This window comes from Vicugna pacos, chromosome 20 (assembly GCF_048564905.1).
Source record: "Vicugna pacos chromosome 20, VicPac4, whole genome shotgun sequence".
Classification (NCBI taxonomy): domain Eukaryota; kingdom Metazoa; phylum Chordata; class Mammalia; order Artiodactyla; family Camelidae; genus Vicugna; species Vicugna pacos.
In genome coordinates, this window is record NC_133006.1 from 2,013,211 (window position 1) to 2,039,350 (window position 26,140).

The following is a 26,140-nucleotide window of genomic DNA, read 5'->3' on the forward strand; positions in this document are numbered from 1 at the left end:
AAGGCATTTAGTAAGATCTCTTTTCCTTGTGTTATAAGTTAAACCCAGGGTAAACCTGTATTTTTTTATTAGCCACTCAAATTAGTTTTTAGTTTTACATTATATTGGACGGCTTATGTAACTATATTGGTTTATTTTAATTTGTTCAATTAATATTTTCAGAGGGACAGATATGTGCCTAGCCTTATAATACCAAGAAGGGGAAGTGTTTTTCCTCTTAAACATATGTATCCCACAACATAAGCAAAAGTTTTGTATAAAGACCATTTAAATATACCAATTTCACAAACTTTTATCTCAATTTTATTAAATCTTATACCTTTAATTTTTATATTTATTAAGTTTAATCAATAATTCTTATTTCTAGAAGGAGTGCCAGAAACCTTTTTTTGTGTGTGTGTGCATTGTATATAATTTTATAGAAGTCTCTAGGATGCCCAAGTTTCAGCCAAAGAGCTTAGGCACTTCTCAGTTTTTAATTTCATTAATTGGTCTGTTATCCCACTCCTTGATCAAGTATTTCAGTCTACATATAAATATATTTTAAACTGTGGTAAATAAAACGGACTTGTTTGAACTTTAGTCTTGGGGGGGAGTAGGTGAACTCTTTGGCCCTTTTTTTTTTAACTTTACGTTGTGTAGTATCAAAACCCTGTATGTAAATCCAAAAATGTCCATTTTATGTATTTGATTCAAAATAACCATATAAAAATATTTATCCTTTTGGGATAAGCCACTTAATTTTTTTTTCGACATTTTTACAATCATTTTTCCAGTTATTCAACCTAATTAACATTAATTATTCTAAGTTTTATTAGCATATCTAGAAACATTTATTAGAAAGGAAAAACACAAACGTAGCTTTTCAAACCAGTTTTATTTTTTTAACTAAGTTCTTAGGTTAACCATTAGATATATTTTTCTACATTTAAACTTGATTTTAATAGAAACCATAAAACAACTGTTTATAATGAGATCTCTTTAAACTTTCACCAATTAAAAAGTTTTCCAAATTAAAAAATCCATCATATGGCCGTCAATTTATATACAAATATAATATATATATAGTGATTTTAAACCAATAAGATGAAGAGGCCCTTCCACATGAGAGTCGGGGTGTTGCCTAAATAAAATTCAAAGGTTTACTCTCCAAAAGCTAAAAGCCTTTGTGGTCCAGGCTGATGCAACAAAGTTTAAGATGGCAAAATATCTGAAAATTGGTACTATCAAAGAATTGCTTAGAATCCCAATTTATTTGCGTGGCCACCATATGTACACAATACTTGAAACTTTTGTATGGTGGAGTCCAAGGTTTCCTTTAAAAAATAAACTAAACATACATATACATACATACACACACTTAAAACACCCAGAGAAAGATAAAACATTTACATTTCAAGGACACAGGAAGAGAAATCCAAGTTACCCCTAAAGGGGATTTTGTTTTTATAAGTTCAGAATGCCAAAAAATGTTTTTATCAGGCCTGGTTAGTTATTTTCAGAGTGAGTTTTTTTTTTCTTATTCCCAATTAATGTTGTAAATTTTGTATGTACATAAACCTGGCTGGGGTAATAGTTGGAGACTGGCAATCTGTCATTTCTTTTTCTTTTCTGTTCTGTTCTTTATTTTTTTTTTGAAAGTTCTATTCCCCATTGTAAGGTCGGGTTCTCAGAATAAATTTGCTAGTAAGATTTCCCACAGGGACAACTCTGTGTCATGAAGTCTTTGTGTCTACCACTCCTGGAAGATTCTCTGTCACCCGAGAAAGCTGTTACCAGCCAGGAGGATGGTCCGAATTTTGGAGTTGAAAGTTTCCTCATAAGAGTTTTACTTTTATCCTGAAAAATTCAATGTAGGTAACCAAATTGAGGAAAATATTAGACCAGACTCTTACCTAACCACTCAGTCCTGAACCCAGTGTCTTTCAACTTGGACTCACTCAGGATGTCTCCACTGGGTGAGTATTTTCCTCATATGTTTCCACCAGCCCCACTTTGGACATATCCTCAAGGTGGATATTTCCTGTTATCTTTCAACCAGGCCCCACCCAATATGTCTCCACTGGGTGGGTAATTCACCTCAGTTTCCTTCAACTGGAGGGCCACGTACCTGGATACACTGCCAGATAAACTTAGGATCATCAACCAATATGTGAGATCCGAGAACCAAGAGAGACTCAACCAAATTCATCTGGACTCCCCGAGGAGGTGGATGGGCACAAAGGGCCACTGCTGGTACCAAGGCTCCGGTTACTTGGAGAGTTCAGGTGGAGAGAAATCTGCTGTGGTGCTTCATGGTGTCCAAAACTGTTGACTGAAGTACATGTGCAGCCTAAAAGTTAAGAGTTATGTTTCATTTGGCGGGAGGACTCGAGCCGGGATGACAGCCTGTCAGAACTCTTTGAGGGACTGCTCCCAAGAGGTTGAGGCAGAGCTAGGATATATAAGAGCTTTACAACAAAGACCAGGTTGTTGGAACAATAAAAGATTGCTTGTTATCTAAAGAAAGCCAGGTATCTCAAGTTCAAGAATTTAGTACTTTTGTATGTGTGAGAGGAAGCAAATATTTGGACTCACTGAATTCATTTTTTAGACAAGCACCTAGCTATCTCGGGCCAGTAGCCTGTCCTTTCTTATTCTGAGTCTGCTCAGACGACACCATTGTGAGTTGCTGTAGCAGCTGGGCTGCAGGCCTGTCCTAGCTGGGGGGTGGCGGCAGCCTTTAATGACTTGGTTTCAGTATTCTTTGTTTACTGTCATGGTTGCAGTATTCTCATTCACATTGTAGTATTTTCGTTCACAGACTGATTATGGATAATCTGCAACCTTGGAAAGCAACCGAGATGGAATTACTGCAGGTACCTTCTGCTTTAATAAGCCGTGTGCAAACATAAACAGGGAGGAAGCATACACTTGGATTTGGAGGTGTAGGAAAGGGATCCTGCACATTGCAGGAGAACGCAATGCAGAATTCCTTAAGTCCACCTTTCTTTACTCTAGTGGTTTCTGAGAACAGTTTATGGTAATTAACCAACATTGACAAACTGCACAAATTGCATTTAAGAGCTGGCCGGCTGAAACTTGTGTATTGGAGAGGTGGAATTCAAAGGCAAGTGGTCAGGTGGATTGGAGAGAGATGGAGCCAAGGCCTGGGCCCAGATTCCGGTTTAAATTGCCATTTCTTCACCATAGGGCCTTGAAATAGAATTCAAAATCTCTTAACCTGTTGGTGAATCTGTGAAATGGGCATAACATTCGTTTCACCCTGGGATTGTTGTAAGATCTAAAGAGTATTATAGCACACATGAAGCACTTAACCCACTGGCACTTAGCAGTGTTCACTGTGTGGGGCCGCCCCGCTTAGCATGTGTCAGAGCCGTAAAGGCAGCATTTGTCTGCTGAGGATGCACTTGTAGCCCCTTGGCTAGGTTATGAATTTGGTGATTTCCTATAATCCTTGTAATTCTATGTGCCATGGACAGTTATTTTCATGGACAGATGAGGAATCTCATGGTAAAAAGACTGTATAATTTGCCCAAAATCAGACCATAATTTTGGGTGCAGAGGCCTCGGTTCAGCATGGCCCCCTGGGCCTTCTGCCCTCTCTGTTCAGCACCAGAGCCAGATATGGAGTCGGCTGTTTCCCTGCCCAGAATATCCGGCAGGCCGCAAGACACATCTGGCCCTGTGCTGCTTGAGCAAAAACTCCGAAGGAGAGACAGTTACAAAAGGGATAAACATAAAAACAGACGACAGCAAATTGTGATCAGCTCTGAGAAGGAAAGGAACACGTCTCGCCGTGCAGAGCTGGGAGCTTTCCCGTCGAGGCTGCTCTGGGGGTGTTCATCTCAGCTAAACAATTTCTGCTGCTGCACCAAGGCAGGAAGGCAGGGCGCGTGTGGCCAGGTAGACAGGGCCTCGTTGATCGTACTCATTCCCCATTAAGCGGCAGCTTTCACGGGCACTTACCTAGTAAACAGATGTTGGCCATAATCATCACGCACTTTGCTTGGTAGTTTTCTTGGCCCCAGCATTGAGATGAGGTCATTGAAGCTGGGGAGTTTGCTGCATGCCCGTGATTACTTTGCAAATACCCCGACTGTTCTTTCAATCTAGACTGGTGTGGCTGTCATGTCCCAGCCCTGTGAATGGCATCGTGTAGCTTCTCCCAAGTGGCCCAAATGACTGACATTGATATGCTCAATTCGTTGGAAATAGTATGTGACAATAATAGAAAAAGGTAGTAAGAAATTGTTTGGAAAACTGGAAAAAACCTTTTCTTCCCCAGCTGGGGGAGCGTAACCCGTATCACTCACCCTACTCACTGCCTGTCACCTCCTCCCCGCCGACTCCGTGTTCATAAGCCACACTGAGCCTTGGGAGAACATTTTGCCTCATGACACTTTTGACTAGGACCTGCAACTTCTTTGTCCCTAGTTAACTCTCTCTTCAAAGCCATTCAACTTTTTTGCAGGCTCCTCCACTCAGATGTAAGAATAGCCTCTTTAAACTTCTTGATGCAGCTCCTTAATGAAGATCTTGTGATGGAAACCTAGCCAAAACTGGGATGTATGCATATAGTGACTGCAACCTCAGCACTTTGTTAGTTCAGAATCAGAGGGGTGAGTGACTCAGGAAATGCTTTTTTAAGGTAACAAGGGGAAAGTGAAAGGACGCAGGCTGTGTGAGAAAGAAACATCTCAATCACAGCCAGTAAGGCACCTGTGTTCAGGATGGGGTGTGGCGAGTGCAGAGTTCTCACAAAAAATAGTGGTGTGATGGGAGCGAGGACAGTTGGGTACTTTATTGGGGAGGAAAATAGTGGGCTGAACATTTCCTTGTTGAACAAGAGGATTGTGACATGATGTGCTTGTATTTTGGAGAGAAGGGTTTTGTGGGGACAAGCCTAGGAGTACGCTGTATGTCTGGGGAGTCAGCACAACAGAGAAACACAGAGAACCGGGCAGACCCCAAGACCCATGCTGGGGGAGAGACTGCCCACCAATTGGAGCCCTGGAGGCTGCTTCTGTCCCTTAGCTGTGGCCTCAGACCTCCCTTCACAGCCCAGTCCTGTTGATACAAGAATAAAAAACGTTGGGCATGAGAAGGGCTGTGTCCCAGGCTTTCATTGAGCCCCTGGGATGTGCCCCACCAGATTTTGTTCCTTAACTTCATGCAGTAAAGAATTCAAGAGCAAGCCAGTGTTGAGTAAAGGTAGATTTATTCAGAGAGATACATTGAAATGCAAGAGAAACGTCACGAGGTGTGGGGGTTTGATGCTCATATTAGAAGTAGGTACACACTCCACAGATTGAGGGCCTTCCCCAAAGAGGGAGAGAGAGTGGTGACCGCGAGGTGGCACTGTGTTGCTTGTTTTCTTGGGCTTGGTGGTTTCATATGCTAATAAGTAGAAGGACCAGCCTTATGGTAAGGCGCTGGGATTCCCAGGGAGTTGGCCATTTCCCACCCTTTGACCTTTTGTGGCTATCATTGGGACTGCCATGTTGCCTGGGGCATGTTATTGACCAAGTTACTAATACAATGGATGTTTACTGAAGCTCAAGATCTGCTAGAAGTTAAATCTCTTCATCCTGAGCCTCAAGGCCTATTGGGGGTTGAATCCTTTAACATTTTGATGTTAATTGCTGTGGCCTTCCTTGAATGGCTGTGCTCTTCCCCCTTCCATCCTGTCTCACTGTGATGACACAGAGACAGCAAAGATCTGGCCCTACCTGTGCTCTTGCATTTAACTGCGGGAGGTGTGAGGTGGGCTTATAATGACCCTGAATGGTGAGAAAAATGTTTCAGATTTTCCTACGTGAGACATGGGGACCTGACAGCAACCTCCGCAGATTTATCTCACGGGCATTATCGCTTGTGTTGTTATAGAAACAACAGGCAAGCCAAGAAACAAGTATAACTCACAGGGTTGTAGTACTGAGATTTATTATGCTGACACGCTCAGAGGGGCTTCTTTTCCAAAGCTCTGAGCACCTCCAAGACGTGCACATGAGGTTTTATAGGGTTAATTACAAGTATGGGGCTATTAGCCAATAAGGCTCAAACAACAAAAAGCAAGGAATCAGTACACTGAAGCTTATCAATTTGGAACAGATCCCGTTACTGACAATTGTTGTCCTTGGATTTACGTGTTAGCTTATTAGCCCATTAAACTGACACTAAACTTCAGGTTTACCAAGTAGCTCAGCAAAACTTAGATCAGTAAACCGACATTATCACACTTAGATTTGTGACTTAGCTTGTTAGCCCAGCTGGGGTTTTCCTTCACAGTGTCACTTATCTTTTTTATTTTTCTTTTTATCTGTTTTTAAGTATTTAACCCAAATTTAATATCAGGGTTTTTTGGGAAAGAAATTTCTCTTTTTCTTTTCTTTGGGGTTCTTTTGGTGGGAAGGTAATTAGATGTATTTATCTGTTAGTGGAGGCCCTGGGGCTTGAACCCAGGACCCCGTGCACGCTAAGCACATGCTCTACCACCCGCCCCTTCATCATTTTCTTTTTGCTTTAGCTGCCAAGAATCTTACAGCTGAATTTGTAGTCGGCCTTTAACACTTGCCCTGACTTCATGGAATCCATTTTTATGAGTTTATCTCCCCCTGGTTTCATTTAAGTATTGAATCTCCATTTTCTCTTCACTCTCCGTTTTGCCTTTTTGTTGTTATGGTTGTTAAGCTGTGTTTAAAAAAATTGTTTAAATTCTCTTTTAGCAAGAGGCTGAATGTAAATATGCAAACAAACAGTACAATTAAATGCTTTTATATATTCTAAGCTGTTTAGTATTTACTTAAAAACCAATTTGAATATTAAAGTGATAACATTTTAAAAATATTTTTTAATTTTTTATAGAGATATAGCTGATTTAAAATATGATATTAGTTTCAGGTGTACAATAGATGCTCCATTTATAGTTACTGTAAAACATTGTCTGTATTCCCTGTGTTGTAAGATACATCCCTCTAGCGTGTTTACATTACATGTTGCAGTTTGTATAAGAAAGTTGGGTAACGCAGAGTCTGGAACGTGGCTGTGTATGACTCAGGTTCACGCTCACCCTGCCTGTCAGAGCTCAGGCCTTCACTCCTTTCTGCAGGGGAGCGAGTGGAGGCAGCTCTCATCAGCGCTGGCACCACCCTCTGAGTGGCAGTGACAGCAGTGACTGTGTGTGGACGTGCAAATTGTTTTTCCAAGAGCTTCATATGCGTTTCTGCATTTAATAATCAAAGCCCTCCTGTGAGGAAGCGTTTTAAGTTTTTAATGCATAATACATTTTATTTTGATATTGATAGATTTCAAACCTCTGGAAAATTTACAGGAGTAGTACAATAAACGTTTAGATACAGTTCACCTTTAAGGGCACTATTTGGCTTTCTGTGTCTGGCTTATTTTAGCATAAAATTTCAAGGTTCATCCATATTGTAGCCTGAATCAGTACTTTATTCTTTTTGTTTGATAATATCCTTTTCCATTTTTTTTGGTTTTAGTCTATTTAAAAATATTTTCATTGAAGTCTAGTCAGTTTATAATGTTGTGTCAGTTTCTTGTCTACAGCACAAGACTTCAGTTAAAAAGGAACATACCGGCATTCATTTTCATACTGTTTTTAAACATAAGTTACTATAAGATATTAAATATATTCTCCTGTGCTATACAGTATAAACTTGCTGTTTATTCTTTACATACTCAGTAACTGAAAATCTTGAACTCCCAATTTATTCCTTCCCACACCCTCCCCCCTCTGGTAACCACAGTTTGGTTCCTGTGACTCTGTCTGTTTCTGTTCTGTAGAGAAATTTATCTTTTTGTTTCTTTCTTTTTTTTTCTTTTTTAGATTCCACATGTCAGCAATCTCATGTGGTATTTTCCTTTCTCTTTCTGGCTTACTTCACTTAGAATGACATTCTCCAGGTCCATTGATGTTGCTGCAAATGGCATTATTTTATTATTATTTTATGGCTGAATAGTAGTCTATTGGACAAATATGCTACAACCTCTTTATCCAGCCATCTGTCAGTGGACATTTCGGTTGTTTCCATGTCTTGCTATTGTAAATAGTGCTGCTGTGAACATTGGGGTGTAGGTGTCTTTTTTAATTAGGGTTCCTTCTGGATATATGCCCAGGAGTGGGATTGCTGGGTCATCTGGGAGGTCAAGGTTTTGTCTTTGATGAACCTGTATAATTTTTCCACAATGGCTCCACCAAACTGCATTCCCACCACAGTGTAGGAGGGTTCCCAATTCTCCGCAGCCTCTCCAGTATTTATTGTCTGTGAACTTCTGAATGATGGCTATTCTGACTGGTGAGAGGTGATATTTGATTGCAGTTTTGATTTGCATTTCTCTGATAATGATATTGAACATTTTTTCATGTGCCTACTGGTCATTTGTGCGTCTTCATTGGAGAAATGTTTCTTTAGGACTTCTGCCAATTTTTGAATTGAATTGTTTGTTTTTCTTTCTTATTAAGTGTAAAAGCTGTTTACATATTCTGGGAATTAAGCCCCTAGCAGTTTCATTTATTGCAAATATTTTCTCCCATTCCATAGGTTGGTTGTCTTTTTGTTTTGCTTACTGTTTCCATAGCTGTGCAAATGTTTGTAAGTTTAATTAGAGCCCTCTTGTATATTTTTGGTTGTTTTTCTATTGCTTGAGTAGACTGCTCTAGGAAAACATTGCTGAGATGTATGTCACATGTTTTGCCTATGGTTGCTTCTAAGAGGTTTATAGTGTCTTGTCTACATGTTTAATTCTTTAACACATTTTGAATTCATTTTTGTGTATGCTGTGAGGGAGTAGTCTAACTTCATTGATTTACATGCAGCTGTGCAGTTTTCCCTGCACCATTTGCTGAAGAGGCTGTCTTTACTCCATTGTATGTTCTCACCTCCTTTGTCAAAGTTTCAATGACCAAAAGTTTGTGGGCCTATTCTTGGTAAATGTGTTTATCCGTTCATTGATGGATGGATATTGTTAGTAACTTTTGGCTACTCTGAATGATACTGCTATGAATATTGATGTGAAATTTTTATGAGAATATGTTTTCATTCTGTTGGCTGTACAGTTGGCCCTCCATATCTGTAGTTTCCACTACATGGATCCAGATGGCTGATTGTAAAGGGACTCGAACATCCTTGGATTATGGTATCCAGGGTGTGGGGTTCCTGAAACCAACCCCCCAAGGGTATTGAGGGATGACTCTACATATAGGAGTGGAATTGCTGAGCCATATAACTCTAAGCTTTTGAGGAAATACCAGGCTTCTCCAAAGAAGTTGCACAATTGTCCCTTTCCCCTGGCCGCATATGAGGTTTCTCTGCCTCCTGAACGACATTTGTTATTGTCCGTGATTTGGTAATAACCATCCTAGTGGGTGTAATATGAGATCTCATTTTGATTTTGATTTGTCTAGTGATGTTGAGCATCTTTTCATATGCTTATTGGCCATTTGTATATGTATCTAAATTCGTGGTAAATTTAAAAATTGGGTCTGTTTTATTGTATTGTTCAGTTGTAAGAATTCGTTATATATCCTGGATGCTACTCTCTTATTAGATACATGTTTTGCAAAATTGTTCTTCTATTCTGCACATTGTCTTTCACTATAATTTTTTAAACATTAAAACAATTTCTTTACAAGGGAGGTAGTTAGATGTACTGATTTATTTTATTTTTCTTGCTAAGCAAGCACTCTCTGACTTGAGATACCCATTTCCCCTGTCATTTCACTTTCTTGATGATGTCCTTTGTAAGAAAAGGGTTTTAATTTTGATGAAGTCCAGTTTATCTGCTTTTTTCTTCTATCACTTGTGCTCTTTGTATTGTATCCAGGAAACCAAAGCCTATCCTAGGACCACAAAGATTTATACTGTGTCTTCTTTTAGAAAGTTTATAGGTTTAATTTTTACATTTCTGTCTGTGATCTACTTTGTTTTAATTTTTATTTGTTATATAAAATATGGGTGTTCAGATTCCAGATTGATTCTTTTGCCTGCAGACACCCAGCTGTCCCTGCACAATTTGTTGAATAGACTATTCTTTCAATGGAGTGTTTTTGGCCCCCTAGTGGAAAACTGTCTGTAAATGTAAGTTTTTCCCCGTGGGTTTTTATTGTGTCTCATAGATTTATTTATCCAAACTTATGCCAGCAACATACTGACTTATTACTATAGCATTTTAGTACCTTTTAAAGTGAGTCCTCCAACTTTACTCTTCTTTTGCAAGGTTGTTTTGGCTATCCTGGGCCCCTTGCACGTCCATATTAATTTTGGGATCAGTTTTTCAATTTTTGCAAAGAAGTCAGCTGGAATTTTGATAGGGATTCCACTGTATATGTAGATCATTTTGAGGATTCTTAATATTTTTAATAATACTGTCTATCATTCCATGGAAATGGGATGTCTTCCATATATGTAGATCTTTTAAAATTTATTTTGGTGATACTTCAAAAAGTTCAATGTACAAATCTTGTAAATTTTTGTTAAATGTATCTCTCATTTTATTTTTAATGCTGCTGTAATTGGAAATGCTGAGTTTCTTATGGGTGGGACTATATATCAATCTTCTTATTTCTAGAATTCCTTAACAGCAATTACCCTAGTTATATATTTGCTACTTAAATCTATCCACAACAATTTCCCACCCCGTGTTATAAGAAACCAAGACCCAAGTTAAGCTACCTGAACACCTATGTGGAAATGTGAAATGAGACCCTTGGGTGGGGCTTTGTGCAGATGATACTGGATCTTATTCAGGATGGCTTCATCGTAATTTCTTTTAAACAACCCTTTCGGTGTATTTAGTCAGATACATTAACAACATGCCCTTTTGATGTGCGGAGTAGCTAAGACTATGATTTTCAAATAATTTCTAGTGAGAGTGTTGTTCTTGAAACCTAATTTGCATCAATCTTTGAAGATTTATGTTTCAGGTGCTTTGACTAAAGAACCCCCACCTGTCTTTAATCAATAACGACAACTAAATGCTCAAGCAACATGTAAGAGCTTGAGCAAACTGCCCCCACCCCGTAGTGCTGGGTGGCTGCAGCTGCAACTGGAGTCAGCGCTTACCTATCCCAGTATGCTTGTGCTGATCTGCTCAAAGTGGTTCGTCCAACAGTTTGTCAGTAGTCTGTTGGACAAAGTCATTAAAAATTGATTGAAGGTTGCTGGAATGCAATATATTCTTATTAATATTAATTAAGCACATATTGAGTGCTTATTGTATGATGGAATTGTCCCTCAGCCTCACATGAATATTATTTCTCATAAAACCTCACATATTTCCTTGTTAATCTCACTTTACAGATAAGGAGACTGACAATTAGGTCTTCTCTCTTTCGGGGGAGCTCATTATCAATGATGGGAAGTTATAAGGAAAAAGATATTTATTCATCATGAGAAAACATTTTTCTGAGGGTCAGCAAAGAAGAAGATGAACACTGAAGAAGGTGATCATTGTTCAAGTGAGACAAGCCCTGGGTTGTGCGGAGTCTGCATCCCTGTCCTAGAGAAGGCACGTGTAGAGCTGCGTACTGGGTGAGGCGGCGTGGCCGCACAGGGAAATGGGATGCTGGGCCGTTGGGCTGTGCTCAGGCCTGGTGGGGCTTTCTCCTAAGGGCAGCGGACTATCATTGACAGATTTTATGTTGGAGAGTGGGGTGCTCTCGTAGTTCACTTTTGTCTTGTAGAATGCTTGGAAACATTTAGAAGGCTTGGCAGGAGGTGATGTGATGAGTCAGAGTAGGGTGGCTGCGAGGTGTAGCAGTGTTCAATTTTCAAGTGGTTTTCAGGCCCAGGCTTGTGGCTCAGTAGCCGTGTCAGTTTGAATGACGCACTCAAGGAAGTGAAACAATTTATCTAATCAATTGAAGCAGCGATGTACCCAATTCCCAGGACTGTTGTGGAGATCCAGTGAGATAACGTTTGCAGTGTGCAGCATGGTCCCAGCACAGAGTCAGTGCTGAGTGAGTGCCAGTGAGTATCTGGTAGGTCAGGTGTGGGTGGTGGGACTCGGTGTCTGAGGATATCTGGGCCCTGAAGGAGGGGTCCATTCATATCTGTGAGTGATGGGTCTGAGTTGGGATAGGCACGGAGAACTTAGCCCCCGACCAGAGGCCCTGGGCAGGACGGCTATTGGAGGAGCACCGTGAAGTCAGCTCTTTGCAGGTGGAGTTGGAGGTGCCCTTGTGACATCTAAGTGCAGTGTCACGAGCTGAAATTGGAGGCCTGCGTCCAGGCTGTGCATTTTCGAATAATGTCAACTCCTGAGGACACCGAAGTATTGATCACTGAACGGAAGTCATACTTTACAGGACAAATGAATAGTAGTATCACCTCTGTCATCAAAGCTCACGTCTATTTATTCATCACTCAGTTTGCTAATTGGGTACTTACAGAGCTCACTTCACCGTCCTCCCGTGGGCTCAGGCTCCACAGAAAAGAGCTGGTGTGTCTTCCTCTTTTCCAGAAGAAGACACATTTAGCTTGTAGCCTTCTGTACCTCGCCAGACTTAGGATATTAGTTTGTTGGTTTAATTGTATTTTCTGTTGGCCATGTCCTGACAGGAGAGAAATTTTACCTCATGGTCATGTTTCAATTAGCTGTTACTGAGAATTGCTGATCTGATACATAGTGTATGTATTATATTAACTTTGTAGAGTAGTTATCATTTTTCTGTCTTTGCCCTTTAATTTTGATTGCCCCTTCAGTGTTCTATCCTTTTTGGGGCCTTATTTTTTTTTAATTAAAAAATGTCTGTTAACAGTTAAGAAAACAAAAACAAAGAAAAAATGCACATGGGAGCTAAATTTAGAAAATGTCTAGTGTGTTTTCTTTCTCGGCAATGGAGGGTTCTAGAAACTCGTGAAAACTTTCATTACACAAGTTCCTTAAAATGCTGATTAAGAAATATAACCTTCCTTCCTCATCTTTCAAGCTGCACAACTAATTGTCAAGAAAGTGAGGGAAAATTCTCAGAAGCCAAGACAAATGAGAAAGCAGGGTTTCTGGGAGATATGCGAGCCTTAGAATCCCTGGGGTGCTGGTTTGATCCTGAACTGATTTTCAGTTGCCTTGACAGGAGGGCAGGATATGAGCCCCAGGCCTCTGACACTAGGAGTTGGATGGGGGATCATATTATGGGCCAAGCCCATCCTGAGGATCTTGGTTTACTAAAGGGTGAAATAGGAAAAAAAAAAATTCCTCAAGGCAAGAAATTAAGGAAAGTCAATTTTGTTGGAAGAGGGGAAAAATAACAAATCCAAAGTACGGATATAATTTAAAGTTGTTCTGGCATTAGAGTGACCACAAACACCTGGCAGAAAAGCACAGATACTCCTTGATTGATAAGTTGTGTTTTGAATGAATCAGTGAACAGCCATTCTGAAAAAGGCCTCCAGAGTCTTGTGGATCAAGATACTGGACAGCAAACACCTCCCTTCCAAGGTCTCATTCAAATAACCAGAAAGGTTTTAAAGGAAAGAAGCCATAATCATTGATTTATTTATTAACATTTCTATATGCTACGAATTCAGAGGTGACTATGTAGTTGTCTCCTCTATTATGGACCTTACTTTCTCTTTGGGGAGACAAAATGACATAGTTGGTAATCTTGGTGGAGGGAGGTGTTAGTCTGTTGCAATTAGCCAGGAGAGGAGATTAAGAAAACAGTGAAGGGTGGGTGAAATTTTTAGCTGAGGACAGTCTTGTTCACTTGGCTTTTAATTGCAGGCTCAATGAACTGTCACTGGAGGGAATAGATCTTACGGAGGATGGACATAGCTCAGGCCTCATTGGAATGGACAAATGAACCTGGAGAAAGACAGTCAAATCTGTGCAGACATTAAAGTTCACTTGAACGTGCTGCATCCCTGAGCCAAAGATAGGACAAATATGCAGCAATTCGTGAGGACAGAAGAGTGGTTTTTAAGGTTCTCCAAGAATGAATCCCATGGAACCGAGATGGCCAGTTGTCAAACTGAGACTTTGTTCTTTGGACGGTGTACCCAGCAAGGGTATTGGCCTTTTATATGTTTCCATTTGTCTTTAATACATGTCTGTTGATGAGGACATGGGCACAAATGTTTGACACCTTGTCGAGGCGATTTTGGATACCTGCCTAGAAGCACGGGCACAGTTGCGGCTGCTTCATACATCTTGCAACCCATCCCTTTCCCCGGCTCCGTGATCACGGCAGAGTGGTTCCTTGTTGACCTGTCCGTTTCCTCTGTGACATCATAACCCATGAAAAGACCGGAGCATATTAACTTGGCTTTGTTAAAGTCAAAGAAACAGATCAAATGTGGAGTCAGATTTGTTCTTTCCTATTTCAGTAGTACCATGGAGATGGCAGTTTGGGCAGCTTTTTGTAGTGTCCTTGAGGCTTTCTCTCTCAGCTTCTGGGCGCCTCTATTGAAAACCCTTCATTGCTGTCTGGCCTGCTGGTAATGCACACTGCCTGTTTTGCCCTGAAGATGTGTTCTGTTTATAAACTCATCTCTACTCCTTGGAAAACAACTCAAGAAAAACTCAGTTGGTTTTCCACCAGTCATGGGCAGGGGTGAGGTGTACCATGTTATTATTTCATAAAATAATAGTAATAATAGTAATAGTAATAGTACTAGAAAAAATAATAGTATAATAATAATAAATAAAATTATTATTTTATTATTATAATAAAAGAAGTCTTAAAACAGGACTGAGCACATTGGAGAGAGTCTATAAATGTTTCTGGCTTAAATCAAAAGTGATGACTTAGTGATTCCATGGCTGCTTTATTTGCTAAGCTAGTTACTCCTTTGCTCCATTACACATTATTTTAACTGAGAAAGAAATGCAAGCAAAAGGTTAAAAAAAAAAACTCAAACAGAGCACAAAAATACACAAGTGAAAGAAGTTTTCCCTCATCCTCTGTTCTTTCAGCCCTGTCTGGAGATGCCACTGTTTACTATCTTTTGGGTGCTTTTCCAGATATGCTTTGCACATTCCCACCTATGTATGTAAATTCCTTTAAAATTTTAGTTATTTTTAACTTAAAGAGATTTAAATCCTCAAGTGGCTTCTGCCCGGGTAATAGAACAGAACAAATCTGACTCCATATTAGATCTGTTCCTTTGAATTTAACCCTATGCTCTGTCTCCTTGGCTTCATCTTGCTTGTAAAAAATTGTTGCCTAGAGCCTGAAATACACAGGAGAGCTTATTCTGAAGCTCTGACCTTTAAGGATATTTAACATTTTTTCATTCATTAAAAGATAGCAAATTGCAGAATAGAAAATAACGTTTGTTTTGTTGGAGATTTACAGGGATCTGACCCACGCAGATAGCTGTAAGAACAAAGGATTCTAACAAGAAGGAATTCCTACACTAAGAAGTTTGCAACAACCAAGCGCGTAGGAAAGGAGCCTGAATTGTGACTTGGGGAGATGGTTTTCCAGAACATTAGTTTGCCAACTAGGTCTACAGAAACTTGCTATTCCAAGCCCCAACATCTGGTTTCCAAACTTATTGGCCTGTCCTGCACTGAGGAGTATGAATTTGGACTTGGTAACACTCCTATCTACCTAGAAAGCAGGGCACTGGAGCTGAGTGTTATGGAAACAGGCCAGCCAAGAAACAAGCACCAATCGGAGTGCTGGAGTACTCAGAATTATTATGCCGGCGGGCTCAGAGGGGCTTCTGCTCCGAATTTCTGAGCACCTCCAAGACGTGCACATGAGGTTTTAAAGACTTCAATACAAGTAAGGGGATATTAGCCAATAAGACTCAAAGAACAAAATGCAAGGAATCAGTACACTGGAGCTTATCAATTTGTAATAGTTCACATTACTGACACTTGTTGAGCTTGGAATTACGAGTTAGGTTGTTAGCCCAATAAACTGACACTAAACTTCAGATTTACGAGATAGCCCAGCAGAACTTAGATCAGTAAACCGACACTTATCACACTTAGATTTGTGACTTAGCTTGTTAGCCCAGCTGGACTTTTCCTTCACATGAGGACAGCTCTCCCACCCCCAGGAAACCACTGTGAGCCCTTGATGTTTCCACTAGGTTGGGGTATGGTTTACCCAGGAGGGATGGGGACTATGCACCAACACTCAGGCAGTCTGCTCTGTCTGGGGCTCTGATCTTGTACCACACCACTCCCCGCCAGCCCAACACCTGGGACAGTGGAGCTAAGGCAGTGATCCTTCCTGCCTGTTTCCCAGCGTGTAAAAGGGGAATATGTACTCTTCCCAAGGAAGTTCTGAGCGACAACACCTGCGGGTGCTTGGTTCTCAGAGCAACAGAAAACCCAAATCCGCATGGGGGCAACGGGTGTGATCCCCGTAGTGTTTCTGCAGAAGCATCTGATGGAGGGCTGGATCAGGGAGGTAAAACATGAGCTGCGGGACTTGAAGGGTTACAGAAGGGTACAGAGGTAGGTCTGCCATCTCAGGGTGCCCTAGAGGTAAAGCTTTTTCTCTCCAACTCCGCTACGACACTCCCCTATCCAGACCCATCCCTTCTCTGCTCTTCCTGTCCATCTGTATCCCTCCACTTTTCCCCTCTTCTCCACCCGCTCCCATCTTCTCCCTCCCTCGCTGTCCCACCTTCTCTTGCAGAATCCAGAGGATCCATGTCCCTCCTGCGCATGCGCTGTCGGTGCCTGGTGGTCCCCTGGTTCGAAGCTCCATGTCCGAGCCGGGGATTGGCCCCAAATGCTTCTCAACTCTGTCGCCCGTTAGGCCTTTGGTTCCTGCCTGGGGCCGGGGCTTCTGGCTGTGGAAGTGCAAGGTGGGGGGCTCCCGGGAAAGGTTTCAGGCGGCTTCGAGAGGGTGATCTGCCTTTCACAGCCCCCAAGGGCGCCAGTCAGCCCCTGTTCAGCTGAATTTCTCTGGCCAGACCCTTCTGACAGCACCACCTGCCCCGGCGCCCCGGCCACAGCTGTCCAGGTCCAGGTGTGCGCCTGCCACCTCTCACGCAGCCGGGATCCCCTCAGTCCACGGCTGGCGTCCCCTTCCCCTCTCCCGCCCGCGAGTCCTCTCCTCCCGGGCTTCCTCTCCTCGGCCGCCTGCCCGTCCCCACCAATGGGCGGGCTGTTTCCCGGGCGGGCGTGGTCTGCGGACCTGGACGGGAGCGGGCGGCTTATGCTGGTGCTGGGGCTGGCCTCCGAGCGGGGCTGCAGCCCGCACCCCCCCTTTCCCTCCCCCCTAGGGCTGCCCTCCTTTCCCTTTCACCCTCCCTCAGGACCAGCTCAGTGGCGTGTGTGCTGCTCCCCGGACTGAGAGCCTCTGGCTGTAGCGCCCAGCTTCACCTGGTGGAGTCGGGAAAAGGGAGCATCAGTGCTGAGCAAGCTTCTGTCTCCTCCCTCAGTGTTTCTGCCGCAGGTAAGTATCTTGAACACTTTCAGGTGTTATGATGGCGGTGCTTGTTGATGTCACGTGTTTTTATAGTGAGAGGGATTAACAGTGGTGAAAGCAGGGCTTGGTTCTGTTAAAAATGAGCTGAAGGCATGAAGCTGTGATATCCTCCTTCCTTCCCTCTCCAAGGGTGAAACGTGTGACAGTCAATTTTAAAAAGATAGTTACAGTCCCTAGCTAGCCCAGCCCAGCTAGTGTATGTTAACAGGAACAGCATCACCAGAGGCCTTGGAGACCCAGGGATATTGCAGTCCTAAAGAACTCCTGGCACAGTTTGGTTTGTATTGGTTTTTTGTTTTTCTTAAATTGTGGGACAGACTAGTGGTATAAAAAGAAAAATATTTGTCAAGAAATATTTTTTCATACAACAGCGTTATTGTGATATAGTTCACACACCATGAAGTACATCCATTTAAATGGTAAAATTCAGCAGCTTTTAGCATATTCACAGTTGTGCAACCATTATTATTCCAGAACGTTTTTATCACTTCAGAAAGAGCAGTGGAAATTAATGACCTTTCCACCCCTCCCCAGTGGTGGTTCTAAAGAAATTTCTTGGCTAATCTTGACCATAAATTCACTTGTTACATTCCAAGAAAAATCTGGTAGGAATTCTAATCAGAATTGCAATGAATCTGTCTATCAAAACAGGAAGAATTAACGTCTTTATGGCACAAACTTCTTCTACCCATGAATATATTTCGGACCCTATATTTTCCTCTGTCCAGAGCCTGGCCCATGGGAAGTCCTCACTACTTGTTGGGCTTGTGAATGATGAGATTCTATACATCGTTAGTTGCAGCTGTAGCCTTTCACAGAAGAGAAAAGAAACCTCAGTGAAGCAAGTGACTCTCTGATGGTCAGAAAGAGTGACAGCCATTGCTGGAGTGATCCAGTGGACTTGGTGTTTGCAACCAGAATTCTCCACCACCTACAGCTAAGGGGATTAGAGTGTTCTTTTATTTTTTCTTAATGGCGTTGCTTTTATTTTTACTTATTTTTTAAATTATTTTTTATTTAAGTGTAGTCAATTTACAATGTTAGTTTCAGGTGTACAGCAGAGATTCAGTTATAAACATATGCATATGTATATACATATGTTTTAGATTGTTTTTAGTATAACTCATTACAAGAAATTGAATATAGTTCCCTGTGTTATATAGCAGGTCCTTGTCATTTATTTTATATATACTAATTTGTATCTGTTAATCCCTCCTTTCCTGCCTGCTAAATACAGTTTGCTTTCTATGTCCATGAGTCCATTTATAGGAGCACCATTTTTCCTAGTAATATATGCTCTTTGGCTGCTTTCAGTTTCAGTAATTCCATCTTATCTGTGGGCGCTTTTCTTCTGGTTGCCTTTATGTGGTTTGCACACGTGGTAATAGAGATCTTTATTTGGGAGAACTCCAGGTCTCGTGTAGTCCCTGGTACAGAATGCCCACTGAATTGATGATTGAACTGGGAAAAAAGCACAGTAAATGCTGGAATTTCCACTATGGTTGAGAATTCCAGGTTTCAATAACCTGTTTAGACAACCTTACTATTGGCTGCACCCATACTGGGTAATTTGGTGGAAATTCATGGTATGGTGGTGTAGAGACGGGACCTTATATTCTTCTTCTCTTTCTATTTTCTAACACTCATTTTCCTGGGCCTTCCAGATCCTCCCCCAGAAGTGCCCAGGGCTGGCTTAGTGCTGCGCTGAGGCAATATTTGTTAATAACGCCCTTTCCTCTTCTCCTCTGAGCCTCCGTTTCTTTCTGTGCACAATGAGCGCTTAGACTAGATAAATACTTTTCAGTTTCTTTTAAAGCCATGTTTCCTTTGAGAAACAGAAAATGCAAATATCTCCTCTCAACCCAACCCTTTAGATTTTGGTATGTCCTCCAAGGAGTGACATAGCTCTTTGTGAAAAATTGATGTGATTTTGATTGCAGGTGACACAGAAAAGACTCTTCAGAGATTTATTGCAGGGAGAGGGCAGGAAAGAGGCAGTATGTGACACTTTCTAGTGTGAGCAACGGAGCAGGGACTTGGATTTAAATACGGTGTCTGACGTGGCCTCTCTCTAATCTTGTAGAATGTGATAAACTTCTCTACCTCAGTTTCTTGATGTGTCAAGTTGGGGTGATAATATTTTAAGGCTTCTGTGAAACATTATACAAATAAGACATTTGTGTCTCGGTAGAAACAAGATCTGCTAGGGATTCAGGGATTTGTTTAAAAAAAATTCTTGTCCATAGCACTCTGTCTGTGTGTATTTAGAAGTTCCTGGAGGGTGAGGGTGAGTCTAAAGTCCATTGTGGGACAGGTGGCCCATATTTCTCCGTGTCCCAGTTTACCCCCTACTCCCCAGTCCTCTTCCTCAGTCCAGGATGAAGTTCCCTAGTAGATTTACACAGAGGTCTTGTGGAAATGGCTTTTCATTTTATTCTTTCACCAAGAAGGGCTGCCATCATGATCTCTGTGGTCAGGTTTTGAAGGGCTGCCATCATGATATCTGGTAAGAATTCTATGCAATTTGGAGTTCCAATTTAATGAAAAGAAAAAAATTACAAATAGAAAATTAGAACAAGGGTGGTGACAGGGGCTCTTTTAAGTGGACACCATTAGCTTTGTTAGCTTCAGGTGCTGTGGCCTGTTGCCACGAGGACCCATCCTCTTGCTCTGAAGTTGGAGGGACTAGTGGGCTCAGTGGGAATGTTAACTGAGTGTATCTCATGGGCTGGGCATTGTCCTATTTGTACTGTGTGTTCCTTATTTGAGACAGTGAGCTCACCTAACTTCGATAACCTCTTTAAAATATTAGACTTTTAATTTTGAGATGTAATGTAGATTCCCATGTGGTAGTAAGAGATTATATGGAGAGGGCCTATGGACCCTTTGCCCAGTTTTCTTAATGGTTCCATCATGCAGTGTTGGGGTACAATTCATTACTGACTCACTAACAATTTGAGGTTTGTGTTATTGCCCTTATTTCTATTCACGATTAAACTGGGGCTTCGTGAAGCACGCAGGCCTGTCCAGGTCACCCACATTGTTAATGCAGAGTCGGGTGAACGTGGGCTTGGGATTTCCAGGCAGTACCATTATGATGGTTTGTGGCAGGGAGCAGCATTCACTTTGCTTGTTTATTCATTCATTCAACAAACATTTATTGAGTAAACTCTGTGGGTCAGATGCTTTCATAGAGTTATCTGATTCTTCAGCAGTACTGAGAATCAGGTAATGTTTATATTTTTTAATCTGAGAAAATTAGCTCTGAGAGGTTATAACCTCCCCAAAGGAAGTATAACTCATAAAGGAGGGATAGAACATGTGTACAGTCACCTCCTTTTATGCAGGTGGTACCCTATGCATTTTACATTTTCAAACATCCGTAATCCAGATATATTCTTGTAAGGCAAGGCTTTTTTTTTAATTGAAGTATAGTCAAGTTTACAATGTTGTGTCAATTGCAAGGTGTTTTTTGACTTTTGAATTAAAAAATACTTTTTCAGGAGGGAAATTAGGTGTATTTATTTGTTTGATTTTTTAAAATGAGGTACTGGGGTTTGAACCCAGGACCTCGTACATGCTAAGCATGTGCTCCACCAATGAACAGTACCCTCTACCCCAAGGCAAGTTTTCTTATCCATTATTATGAAGCTTAGGAGTTCAAATAAATTGAATAGGAATCCAGATCTTTTGATCCTACTGTGGTCCTTCTCTTTATATTCTGCTGAAGGGGGTTGGGGAAGCATTTCCTTTGTTCATTTCTTTATTCAGCATTTTTGAGCAGTGACTTTGCATCAGGGCCTTGCTAGGTGCTTGGAAATAGAAAATAAGAAATGACCTTTCTCTGCAGAGGCAGGAAGCCTAGACCAAAAGCTGGGTAATGTGATCCGAGCTACAGTAGCCATATGCAGACTCTGAGGACAAACTGTACCCTTGGATTTGCTTTGGCTTCCCTTGTCTTCTGGCTGGTACACACCAGGTCACCGCAACCCAGATGGGCCCGTAGCACACAGCAGAGAATGTACCTCGATCTCCTCTCCCCTCTCGGCAGGGCCTGCAACATGAGCATCCCTGACTACGTGCAGTGTGCTGAGGACCACCAGACTCGTCCTGTTGTGGTCCAATCCATAGAGATCATCTCAGAGGAGAATTTCTTTTGCATCTATCAGCTACTCACCTCGGTTAGCCATATCAGCCCTTGTGGCTCCCAGTGGACACTCTGTATCCACTACAGGCACCGCTATGTGCCCGAGAATCGGTGGAGCGTCTTCCAGAAACACCCCAAGGTCGTGGGCCTTGTCACCATTACCGAATGTCTCTCTGCCAAGGCCTTCGAGAAGCTCCACATGCAGAGGAGCTGTATGGTGCATCGCTTAATGACTCTCAGCTTTTTGTCTTTGTGCAGCATGGGGAGGTAGCCGAGCAGACACGCACCGACGTTGCCTTCAATCTAAGAGTACTGCAGGGTGGTGGAGAAGAGGATCGAGGACTTCACTGAGTCACTCTTCATCTTGCTCAAGTCCAAGTGGCTGGATGGTGGCCCCAAGAATTCTGGGGACAAGATCCCCCTCCCCTGCATCCCGTTTGAGAAGGAGGACTTCATGGGACTGGACACAGACAGCAGGTAAGTTTACCTGGAAGCCAGTCCACCTTGGCTGTGTGCTGGATTGCTTCCCTACATCCAGAAAGGGATCAGCAAGGAAGAAGTCAATCTTGTAGCCAAGGGGGGAGGGAGGTGCAGCCCGCCGGTTTCCAGACATTTCAAAGTGAATCCGCCTTTATTTCAGAGAGATCCTTTTAGGGTTAGTGTGGACACTTACTCCCGCTTTACAGCCAGGAACATGGTGGGACCCCTGGAGTTGCTGTCCAATAAAGTAGCCAAAGCCACATGCTAGGAGCACTGGGGAGGAGGCTGGACTCAGCTGAGATGTACTGTAGGTCAAATGCACATCAGACGCTGAGGCTTGTCTAGTAAAAGTACATAAACTATCTCTCTACTTCCTATATTGATAACATGTCAAAATAATAGTATTTTACATACAGTAGATTAAGTAAGATCTGTTCTTAAAATCACATTCTAGTATTTGTTTTTTGTTTGTTGGTTTGTTTCTTTGTTTCAAATTTTAAACGTGGCAACTGGGAAACTTTCTTTACATGGCTCTCATTTCATTTCTGTTGCGCAGCCTGTCCTGGTACATGCTCATCCCTTTGCTTATAGATGAGATGCTGAGCCCCGAGAGGCAGAACGAGGCGCTGGTTGAGCTGCGGCTGGAGCCGCTGTCACCTGCCTCCCAGGCCCAGCACCTTTTCAGCTCAGGCCGTCTCTTCCTGCCCGACAGCCACCATGCCAAGTTAGGACATCAGAAACACCGCCAGGGACTTCCTAATGAACTCCTTATGCAGGGAAAGGCGTATCACGGTGTATGGGACAGAGCAGGGAAATGTTCATTCCCACTTTGTCCCTGTGATTAAGTCAATGGCCCCACTTTGCCTCGGAAGTACAGATGAGCTCTTCTGGGCTGCCTACCCCCCACCTTCTGCTCTGTTTCCCCGTATATCTATCATGTTTTCCCTCGGGCTGAAGAGGGTGAGATGCCTTTGCCGAGACGTGGTCCCCCTTTGCTGGGGTGAGTGAGGGAAGCTGTGTCCCCCCGGCCTACGGCCTCGGTCCTTGAGTCTGGAGAGGGCTCATGGTGGTCCCACAGGTGGCGGTCAGAAGACCTGGCATGTGCTACCGGGCCCGCTTTGGAGGTGGTGCTCTGTGATTCTTGAACTTACCTAAGATCAGATCCTACTTTCTGGTTGTTGGTAAGTTGGAGGAGAAGATGCTAGGGAATTAATAAAAAGAATGTCTAGACCAGCCCTGTGAGTGAGAAGCACAGGGGACACTAGTCCCACCTGCGAGAGCCCACCTAGCAGGCTCTGGATGAATTTTCTGTTCCTCCCCAGAAATACCTCTATGGCTTAAGGAAGAGGAGAGGCATGTCGTGGCCATGATCTGTACTTGTCCTCACAGGGCCCTGTGATCTACATGCCCGCACTCCCCATCTGCTTCTTGGAGATGAGCTGGCATGTTTAGGAGCCTGGGCACTGCTGAGGGCATAGCTCCCAGCACCGTGCTACACAGAGTCTCGCTCCGTTCACCTCATCTGTCAACTCCTGCTGAGGCCCCAGACATTAGTCAAGTAGGTGCATCAGCGAAACCTAAGCAGGGACCACCTTCTCCCCCTGGACAGACTGGTGAGTGAGCAGTGGAAGCCTGGAGCCCTGCCCCAGCCCCCACGCCAGTGCCACTTCTTTTGTCATAGGAGGCACTGGTGACATTTTTGCTCAACAAATGCTTGTCTCTGAGTCTGCAGACCCACCAGAGAATGCCAGCTTGTTTTTGCCTTTTGAAGTCTGCCCTTGGGACTTGGCGGAGTAGCCGGATGTGTACTTAGCCCACAGTGGTTCAGCGCATTAAACCTGCCTCCTTGTGGGTCTGTCTATTCTGGTACCATAAGGGCTCAGCCAGCATCTGAACGTCATTGAGATAACGCGGCCAGTGAGCTCGGGTCAAGCATATTCTCCTCCAGTCACTTTTACTCCATTGTTTCTTTTACTATTCCACAGTCATTAATTTTTTAAACAATGCTTTGGTGCAGGAGCAGAGCCTCATTCTCTCCTGCTACTCTTGGTGGAAGTGAGTAAAACGGTCCAGACTGAAATGCGACAATAATTTGTAGCTCAAAAGTTGCCTAGTCGCTTGTAGGTCGAATTTTGGTTAGGGGAGCTGAACACGTTGTGGTCCCCCGGCAGCGCCGCTCCCCTCAGGCCCCTGCTTTCCCTTGAGCAGGAGGTGAGGTTGGGCCTCACCATCCCCGCGTCCCTGGCCTCACACACTCACATAAATTCTTGTACATGCAGTCAAAATTATTTTTGTTCTTGTGTGATTCTAATTTTCTCTTGTTCCTCTTTTCCTTTTTCTTTACTCCTTTTTCACTTGTACTGCCCAGTGAGCATGTTGTTGCTTCTGAAAATGTGGGCTGTGCACACCCTGCATTTGAAATAGCCAGATTGCCCTCCGTACAGTCTCCATCGCTTTAAAAAGCAACAAATTAACAGCTGTATTGATCCATCTATTATCTTAGTCATTTTTTATTTTCTAATTTTTTGGAATATTTGCTTTGTTAGCTCATCACCCACTGGTGTTTGATACCTGTTGAAATCCTTGCTTTTGAGGAACATGTTTGGTCCTCCTTTTATTTGGTGACAAATGCGCCCTTATTAAATTTGTTTCATTGTTTTGAAGAAGTAAGATGTGAATTGATTTAGTCGGCTGCTCAGGGATTCTTTTCATGGAGTATTTAAGCTTGTAAGGTCAAACTCTGCAGCATTTTGCTCGATTCCTGCTTTTACACAAACGTGCTCAGCACGCGGTTCCTGGCTGTCGCTGTGTGACGTGCGTGACGTCGCTTCCTGGCCGGCGGTCACTGGTGAGGATGTGGCCGCCACGGAGGTGACAGCTGCAGGGGACGCTGTTGGAGGAAGCGGTCACCGTTTGGTTCTTTAATTTTTTTTTTTTGCATTCAACTTCCCCGTGCCATTTACTTTACTTTGCCTTCATAAAGGGGCAGAATTGGGTCTAAAATCCATGCCACTATTTTTTCCCTTTACGAGGCTGGTTTTTCTGAGTATCAGGACAACATGGCCTTCTCCTAAGTAGCTGGCTCACCTGGATCTGTTGGGCAAAGGGACTGCTAAAAGGGCAGTAGCTTCCTCTCTGCTCCAGCCAGTGGGCATTCAGAGCTGGGTCTGTGGTTTGCCTCAGCAGCCGTGCAGACCTTCCTGCCTCGGCCTTTACTTTTAACCCATGTTGGCAGTAAAGAGCTGAATCCGTTTCTGTTGCAGCTGACGCCCACCACGTGGGCCCCCTAACGTGTCGTTAGTTTGTGGTAGTCAGTCCCCAACACCCCAGTCAACAATGAAGGAAGATGATTTGTCCAACCCAGGACCTTGGATCCTCAACCCTACCCTGGTTCATCTCACCTGGTGGAATTGTTTGGCCACCACCATCATGCTGACCATGAGGCCTTGTTTCTCCTTTCATGCTCTGGTCCAAATGTGGACACTTCATTTTTCACTGAATTTGTCTCGCTTGAGACAGGCCAGAATATCTGAATGAGTCCATCACATTCTGGGTGGGGAACCGAACAGAAGTAAGTGTCGCAAGTAGATGGAGTCTAGGCTGTCCGGGTTGGCAAATGCAGGCTGGGATCTGTGATGGCTGGGCTGTACACTGGACACAGGCCTTTCCCATGGCTCCTGAGAGCCCATGAGTTGAAGTGATAACAGCCTTGCGTGGGTTCCCCCATCCTCATCTGCTCATTGGCAAGTGTGTCTGCTAATTAGGAGCTCCCCCAGACCTCGGGCCCTTCAAAGCTCAGACCATGGGAGAACCTTGAGTCCCTTCTCCTGGGCCTCCTGTGTGAGAATCCACTGCCTTCTGAGGTGAACAGCGGCAGGAGATGCCTCCCCATCCAGGGAGCACCCTACGGAGGACTTTTAGTGCACCATGCTGTGAGCTTGTGTGTTTCCGGCCATGGTCCCTACAGAACTACACTTGAGATGGGCTTATTGATGGAGATAACAGGACTGATTCCAGGGCAGGGCCGGGGGGAGGGAACAGTGGAAATTGAATGTGACCTCAGACACCTCGGTGGGTGCTGGGGCTGTTACTAA

At 43.1% G+C, this 26,140-nt stretch overlaps 1 protein-coding gene across 1 annotated transcript in view; it reads left to right on the forward strand.

Moving 5' to 3' along the window:
- LOC140687534 (uncharacterized) overlaps window positions 1-26,140 on the forward strand; it is a 92,151-nt gene that overhangs the window by 44,959 nt on the left and 21,052 nt on the right. Inside the window, exons 14-15 of the mRNA XM_072944650.1 lie at window positions 17,247-17,386; window positions 21,825-22,043. The gene's annotated coding sequence lies outside the window, so the exon portion shown is untranslated. The remainder of the gene's footprint in view (window positions 1-17,246; window positions 17,387-21,824; window positions 22,044-26,140) is intronic.